The sequence below is a fragment of the Lethenteron reissneri genome, unplaced genomic scaffold (assembly GCF_015708825.2).
Source record: "Lethenteron reissneri isolate LAM-NWPU_2019-01 unplaced genomic scaffold, ASM1570882v1 scaffold_1639, whole genome shotgun sequence".
NCBI lineage: Eukaryota > Metazoa > Chordata > Hyperoartia > Petromyzontiformes > Petromyzontidae > Lethenteron > Lethenteron reissneri.
Window position 1 is genome coordinate 5,792,698 of NW_026891376.1, and position 8,955 is coordinate 5,801,652.

The window sequence follows — 8,955 nt, forward strand, 5'->3', positions numbered from 1 at the left end:
ATACAGTTGGGTGGGTAAAATAAAACATAGTGTAATATTACAATGTATAGTCTATAAGCATATTAGTTGCTGCGGCGCCATATTATTAATATTCCTTCCCTTTATTAATTTTAACCTTATTCCCTCCCTTTGATACTGTTCATCCTGCATAATGCATGGGCATAATTACTTTAAACCCCTCGCCAAACCTCCTACGCATTTCACAAGTAGTACTAAACGCATATCTGCATTTCCCATAAATATGCTAAATTCCTCTTGATATGCAAATTATTTTGTCAAGACGCTCTTCGCCCCTCCATCCCAGCATAAATAGTCGCTCCAAGCCTGGGGCGTGCCATTCAGACTCTGTTTACTTGACAGACCTGTTCTCCACCTGAGGATGGCTGCTTGCGTTGTGGCCGAAACGTCGTGAGAATTATTTTATTGTTTTATTTATATAATTTTATTATTTTCCTTCTACGTGACTTTACCGAAAGAACCAAGAAGATGAATCCCTGCAGTCACGAAAGCTTTAAATCGAAATCCATTAACTTACTCTCACTGTAGAACAAGGGGAGATCATACAAACTACACTCACTGTAGAACAGGGGTAGAATATCCTCTTGGTTCTTTCGGTAAAGTCACGTAGAAGGGAAATAATAAAAATAAAACATAATAAAATACAATTCTCACGACGTTTCGGCCACAACGCAAGCAGCCGTCCTCAGGTGAAGAACAGGTCTGTCGGAAAGACAGCGTCTGCATGAGCACCACCAAGCTTGGTAGCATATATTTAAGCTGGGTTAGAGGGGGAAGGGCGCCTTGACAAAGGAATTTGCATATGAAGATGAATTTAGCATATTCATGGTAAATGCAGATATGGGATTAGTCACTACTTGTGAAATGCGTGGGAGGTGGGGGGGGGGGGGTCTCAAAGCCATATTATGCCCGTGCATTATGTAGGATTAGCAGCAACAAAGGGAGGAAGTAGCAGTAATAAAGGGAAGGAATTTTTAATAGTGTAGAGGTGTTACGGATGGCAAACAAACACACTGGGCGTGGTTATGCCCGTACGCGAGGAGATGCTTACATCCACGTCCGCACCGTTTAGCCTGGGGGGCTAACACGGCGCTGGGATCCCCCACGGCCCCACCCCTCAGGGGGGAATTGCTATATAAGGCGGTGAGCCGGAGGGCTCGGGGTTCAGTGTTCAGCTTAAACCAGTGAAGCAAGAAGACCAGCTAGATAGGCCCTGGGACTCCCCTGGATCGCTGTCCTTCTCAGGACCGACCAGGGCAAGCCAGTGGCATGGCCCTGAGAGCCCAGAGCTGATGTTCTTCTAAGAGCCGGTCTGGTGACTCAGGGTGCCGTGATCCCAGCTTAACCAGAGCTGGGTCAGCTAGCCTCCCCTAGCCCTGTAGTGGAGGACCAGGGAGTAGGCTAGCCGAGGTAGAGATAGAGGGATCTCCCTGTTAGACGGGTGAAGGGGCCGATACCCCTTCGAGTGTTGTATATCTCGGCCTGTAATACAACTGTGTTTAATAAATAAGTGTGCCTCCGACTACGTCGTCCAAGTCTCCTTGAACCATACTACAATAGTAAGGTTCTGCAGCAGCCAGACCACCACGTAAAAAAACTAAAATATAAACTACATCAATATCATCAGTATACTAAATATACTCTCCAATATTCTGAGCTACTAACAGTAAGTCACACATTACAATTGTCGCAAATAATATAATATGCCTCCAGCTAAACTTTTTCCTTACATCACACGGATTTACCCCGTACGGGTAGAATATACAAACTCCACTCACTTCCTCTTACTATGTAGAACAGGGGTAGATCATACAAACTCAACTCACACACTCTTACTACAGAACAGGGGGAAATCATACAAGCTCCATTCACTCCATCATATTCTGCAAAATGGGGAGAGAAAATAAACTCCTCACTCTGTAGAACTGGGGAAGATCATACAATCTTCACTGTGAATCTTTATAAGACAGAGAAGTTACAAACTCTACTCATTCAATCTCACTCTGCAGAACAGGGGGAGATCATACAAACTGCACTCACTCACCTTCTGCAGAACTGGTTGACTTGGGCGATATTGGGATTAGGAGAAGATGGGCAGCACTTGTCGGGAGCGCATCAGCAGTCGGCCATTGCTATTGTGGTTCGTGAAAGAAAGATGAGGCGAGTAGTCTTTCTAGCTGATGAAACTGAATGTGCCGGACTGCTTTGCATTGTACACCATGTTTAGGTCGTGCATGGAGAACCAATCTGACAGTTGTCCTTGTGCAGTGTTGTTGTTAGAATACCCCCACATGTAGTGTTGGCTGTTGAAGTGGTCAATGTTGACGGTTGGGTGCACTGAAGGCTGCATTGCATATCGGGCCAGAGGTCATTTGGTGGCTTGTAAAAATGTGTGATGATCAGCTTCCCTCGCATTCGCTTTCCCATTGAGAAACTTCATTTAACAGGAAGACCAGTTGAAGGTTGCTGTCTCCCTCCCAGAGACCGTGACAAAGACGCAGATACAGAGTTAGACAAACACCGAGATAGAATCAGACACACAGAAAAAGTGATACAGGGAGACAATGAGACAGCGAGACAGAGGCACATCAACGTTGTGATACAGATACACAAAGACAGAGAGACAGCAAACAGGGAGACAAAGCCACGCAGGAAGACATGGAGAGACACAGGTAAATACGCAGAGCCACAGGAAGACATGGAGAAACAGACACACACAGGGAAGCACCAGGATACACAGAGAAACAAACAGGGATATGGGGAGAGACAGAGTGATCGTGATCCCAGTAACAGGATATATAGGAGCAACAAAGGACAGTGATCAGCAAGGTCCAGGATATCAAATTGAACTCGAACTTGTGACAGTGAGTCCCAGTGTGAAAACGATCCGTAGTAACTGTATACAATGCTTATTATGTTTATTAGAATAACTCTGCTAACCTCAGAACCATGATCCTGTGGGACGTGGAGCGGGGAATCCCAGGAATATTGATACAAAGCCGCTTGACACGTTTCTGCATTGTCAGTGTAGTGGTGGTATTGACGTGCGCCGGCAGTGATGGATCACGGGGCGCGGGGTTGGGCACGCGATGTGGGCGTGGCATGGACGCGCGCGCCGGTGGTAAGGCGCGCTCACACAAGCTGGGAAAAGAGGATCGTAGCGAGTGCGCAGTGATTGGTCAGATAAGTGGGTGCTCTCAGCGACGTCCGCAGGAGGGGTATAAAGGGGGACGCGCGAGAGCACTCGTGGTCAGAGTTAACCAGTTGAAGACCGAAGACGGGGTGGAGGAGGTAGTGGCCCGAGACCCCTAGTCCCGCCGTCCTTGTGGGGACCGGGGCCCTGTGTGGCTCGGAGCCGAGACTGGGGGGACCGTAGTCCGACGCCCGTGTGGGTCGGGACGGTGGTACCCAGAGCCGAGACGGGCACCCCGGCTGGGAGTGTCCCGGAAGGCTACGGGGCGTAAGAGCCCGTGTCAGTACAGCTGAGTGGGTGTTGGTCACCCGAGTAGCTGAGTGGGTGTTGGTCACCCGTGTAGCTGAGTGGGTGTTGGTCACCCGAGTAGCTGAGTGGGTGTTGGTCACCCGAGTAGCCGAGTGGGTGTTGGTCACCCGTGTAGCTGAGTGGGTGTCCGTCACCCGTGTAGCTAAGTGGGTGTTAGTCACCCGTGAACCGAAGTAGGGTGTTAGTCATCCGTGTAACTACAAGTTGGTGAAATAAAGAGTGTGCTACCCGTGAAGTCGTCTCCTGCCGAGTTACTACTTTACAACTGGCGTCAGAAGTAAACCTGTCTTCAAGGAGAATGGACACAAGGAAGACTTCTCGTTCCCACGTGCAAGACCGGGGAGACGACGACGTACCGGTGACACCACCCTCGGGAGGAGAGGACGAGGAGTTGCCGCCGATGCAGCACTTCGCGGAAATGGCCGATGCTCCGCCCGCCTCCGACACCAGCCTGCAGGACGCACACTCCCGCCTGGCGGAGTTGCTGCTCGCCGCCGCTGCGATCTTGGCGGAGATCTCCGTTCCAGCGGCCGGTGGAACGCCTGCGGGGTTGGAAGAGGCGGCGCGGCTGGAGGGTTCCCGCCATAAGGCGTTTCGCGCCAAAAGTTTGGGAGTTGGCGCCATTTTTGAGGGTCCGCCTCCGGTTGGCGGGAAACGCGGACACCACGTGGCCAGAGGTCTCCACACAGCGCAGCCCGCGTCATCGGCGAGCGCCGGAGCTCTCCATTTTGCGCCTGCAGAGGGAGCCGACATTTTCTACAACCACAGCGGCGCGCGGGAAAATCGTTCCAACGACGACGACGACGATCGAGTTCTCCAGCAACGATTGCCCGCGCTGTCGGTGTTCAAGGCGGACGGGGGCGACTGGGGAGCCTTCCAGCGACGGTTCATCGCGCATCAAGAAATGTCGGGGTGGTCCGACACCACTGCCCTGCGCGCGCTGCCAGCGATGCTCGACGACGACGCGCTTGCGGCCTTCACGTCTGCCCCGAGGTCGTCCCGCTCAACGCTCCAGGCCGCGCTGCACCTGTTGGCCAAGGTGTTCGGGCCGCCCTCGACCTGTCGCCACCAGTTCTACGATCGGCGGAAGGTGGCTGGAGAAACAACGCTCGCCTATCGCACGGCGCTGCTCGCCCTGGCGGACTCAGCTTTTCCCCGCATGGACAAGGAGGGGAAGGACGCCATGGTGACGGAGCAGCTGCTGGCGTTGGCTCACGGATTGGGAGTTCCCATTAATACGGCGGACGAAATGGACATCTGCTCCCTGGGGATTGCCACGAGTATCCACGCTTACGAGGTCCTACAGCGGAAGCCGACGGTCGTCTGCGCATCGGTGGAGAACGGGGCACCGGCCGCCACGATCATCGGACCTCAGCCTGCTGTGCCTCGGGAGGAGGCCTTCGCTGGTTCGAGGCCGGGGGAGTGGAGAACGGGAGGTCGTTCGCCCACACGCTCCTCCCGCAAGCTGGAGCAACCGAAACCTACGGCGTCCCTCGTCGTCTGCTACAACTGCGGCCTTCGGGGCCACGTCGCGTCCGGGTGCCGGGCCCCGCGTCAACGCACCGCGGGACCACGTCCGGACGACGACCAGGGACTCAAGACATCCCAACTGAACCCGGCAAGTCGCGGCACCTCACACGTTCGGTCCACACGCACGGCACGTTCGGGTCGCCGCTTAGCGGTGGGGGGACCGTGTATGGGCACCGGGGGTTCGGTTCGGCGAGAGGGGTCCGCGTACGGCCCGAAGGCAGTCGAGTGGTCCGAATTGGCCCACAGGATTGTGGCTGCGTCGGCCGGGTCGTCCGTGGTAACGGGGTACATTGACGGGGTTGAGGTCCGGGTGCTCGTGGACACGGGTGCGTCGGCCACTATTATTTCGGACCTTATTTATAATATTCTTCCCGTACAATGTCGACCACTTCTGCCGGTGGACGTACCATTTTACGCGGCAAACGGGGGATCTTTGGGAATCATCGGCCAGATTCGGGCGAAGATTTGTATTGGCGACATTAAATTGGCGGGTCCTATTTTTGTATCTTCATCGTTGGCCGTTCCTTGTTTACTAGGCACGGACTTTCTGTCTAAAATGCCCATCAAAATTCTTATAGACCAGGCCTGCATTGAGCTTCCGTCGGGTCGGCGGGTTGAGTTTTTGAAGAGTCCAAATAAGATACGCACGGCTTGTGCGACGGTGCAGGCGCTGGCAACCCGGACTGTACGGGTGCCCCCGGGATCGCAAATGTTGGTACCCCTTCGGTTGAGAAAACCCCTGGGGGCGGATGCGGGGGCGCAGGGAGTTCTATTGGGGCCGTCTAACAGGGCTAAAGGGGACCTCGACTTAGCGGTGGCCCAGACCATGGTGAGGGGGGACAGTGAGCCGTTCGTTGTGGTCCTAAATACGGGGTCGCGGCCGGCCGTCATTACGCAGGGAACGGTGCTCGCTCACGCCGCGCCGCTACCCGTCGAGGAACAGCTCGTTGCTCACGCCGATTCAAATGTCGATACGCATCCCCAAAGTGAAGAGGGGACGGAGTGGTTGGACTCGTTGTGTGCCGGGTCCAGTACCTTGTCCAGTGTACAGTTGGGTGCATTGAGGGGCTTGCTGCTCGAGTTCGCTGACGTGTTTAGCAGGCACAAGTACGACATTGGCTGCACAGACCTGTTGCGCCACCACATAGAGACTGGGGACGCGGCCCCTATCCGACAGAATCCCTTCCGGCTCAGTCCAGCCGAGAAGGAGCATGTGCAGTCGGCAGTAAATGACATGTTGGCGGCCGACATCATTGCGCCCTCTTCCAGTCCGTGGGGTGCTCCTATCGTCTTGGTTAAAAAACAGGATGGATCCCTGCGTTTCTGTGTTGATTTCCGCCGCCTAAACAAAATATCAATGGCCGATGCGTATCCGCTCCCCAGGATGGATGAGTCGCTGGATGCCTTGGCAGGAGCACAGTTTTTTTCGACGCTCGATTTGCTTTCGGGATTTTGGCAATTGCCCCTCGATGACGAATCAAAACCTAAAACCGCTTTCCGGACACCGGGAGGCCTATTTGAGTTCAACCGATTGCCCATGGGTTTACATTCCGCTCCTGCCACGTTCCAGAGGCTCATGGAATTGGTTTTGTCAGGCCTTCAATGGGACACCTGTTTGATTTACCTCGATGATATCATCGTTTTCAGCCGAACTTTTGAGGAGCACCTCCAGCGACTGAGAGCAGTGTTTCTCAGGATGCGTTCCGCGAAGCTTAAATTTAAACCGGCTAAATGTTTTCTGCTTCGGGAATCGGTCAGGTATTTGGGCCATATCGTTAGCCGTTCGGGGATCTCGACGGACCCTGCTAAGACGCAATGCGTCGGCTCATGGCCAACACCGACCTCTGTTACTGAAGTCCGCAGCTTCATAGGATTTGCCTCCTATTACCGTCGTTTTGTCAAGCAGTTTGCCACCATAGCCAGGCCCCTGCACGCCTTGACGGCTAAAGGGGTGCGGTTTCACTGGGGGCCGGAGGAGGAGGCCACGTTCTGCTCCCTTCGTGACGCCTTGGTGCAGGCTCCCCCCTTGTGTTACCCCGATTTCACGCAACCGTTTGTGCTCGACACGGATGCCAGTAACACGGGTATCGGGGGAGTGCTCTCACAGGTGGTCGGGGGGGTCGAACGGGTGGTCGCCTACGGTAGCAGGGTTCTGTCCCCCGCGGAACAACGCTACTGTGTGACACGGCGTGAATTGCTGGCGATTGTGTTTTTTATACAGCAATTCAGGCCGTATCTGTATGGCCGTCACTTTACGGTTCGCACGGACCATGCGGCTCTCCAATACGCTATGCGGGTGGCGCAGCCATCCGGCCAATTGTCCCGATGGCTGGAGGTCCTTCAGGACTACCAATTCACGACGATTTACCGCAAGGGGTTGCGCCACTCGAATGCGGATGCACTGTCACGGTTGCCGACGCGTACGGAATGCGCATGTCAGTTAGGATCGGCGCGGTGTAAACCTTCTGTCGATGTCCCCGCGGAAGTGGTGCTAGCCGCCACGGATACTACGGGGGTCGACGCCCCCACGGGGAGGGACTCGCTGTTAGCATTGCCTCTCATCGAGTGGGGCCGGCTGCAAATGGCCGACAGCTCCCTACTCGCGCTACGTCGGAAGGGTAACGTTCCCGAGGGCGGGGAAACGCGGGTCGGTTCCTGGGTGTGCAGACAGGGCCTCTTGATGAAGTGGGACTCCATGTCCCGGCGTCACATGCTTGTGGTGCCGGTTGCTGTACGGGGTAAGGTCGTCCTGGCTGCCCATGAACGACTCATGCATCTGGGGTTTCACAAAACGCTCGCCCTCATTCAGCGAGACTACTATTGGCCTGGGATGGGCAATGACGTGGCGAACATTCTTAAGGGGTGTGTAGGGTGCGCTAAAAGGAAACCGCCACCAATAGCGGCTAATCCACCGCTTCAATCCATTCAAGTTTCGCGCACGAACGAATTGGTCGCGCTAGACATCTTGGGGCCCTTTCCCACTACACCTCGGGGAAATAAGTTCCTGCTGGTTGGCGTAGAGTACTTCACCCGCTGGCCCATGGCGTGGCCACTCGCCAACCAGTCGGCTGCGGCAGTGGCGGACGCCTTTGTCCAAGGTTACGTTTTGGACAAAGGCGCCCCCGAACGCTTGCTGACGGATCAAGGGAAAAACTTTGAGTGTTTTGTTGCGCGAGGTGTGCGACCTGTTGGGTACAAAGAAAGTACGTACCTCCCCGTACCACCCGCAGACTGACGGTATGGTTGAACGTCTGAACAGGACGATTACGTCTATGCTGTGCCAACAGGTATGCGACGACCAGGTGGATTGGGACTTACAGGTACCGGGGGTACTAGCGGCCTATCGGATGGCACCCCATGCGGCGACGGGGTTTTCTCCATTTTTTCTGATGTATGGGCGGGAGGCTGATCCGGCCATGGACGTCCAACTGGGGATTTCACAGCCACGTGCAAAATCAAAATTGGCAGACCACATTAAGTTTAACATTGCCAAATTGGCTGAGGCGCGAGAGGCTGCGAGATTGAATTCACGCTCTCGGCAGATCGCGAACGAGCGATTGCATGAACGGAAGGTGCATACGCACAATTGGGAACCGGGCGATAAGGCCTGGCTGCATTGTCCACACGCACCGTTGGCTACGTCCCCCAAACTGTTGAGATCATGGAGGGGACCGGTGGAAATTGTGCGGGTTGCACGACCCCAGAGTATACAGATTAAATGGGGAAAACGCCGTTGGTACGTGCACCCCTCCCGACTGAAACCCTACGCGGCGCCGCGTGACCCCGGGTTGTGCCGTGACGACCGAGCGTGTGATGTGACCGTCGACTCGGGGAGGGATGTGTCGCAGGCTGATCCTCACGTGTCTCCACCTGACCCACCCCCAGGTGTCTCGGACCTGACGGCT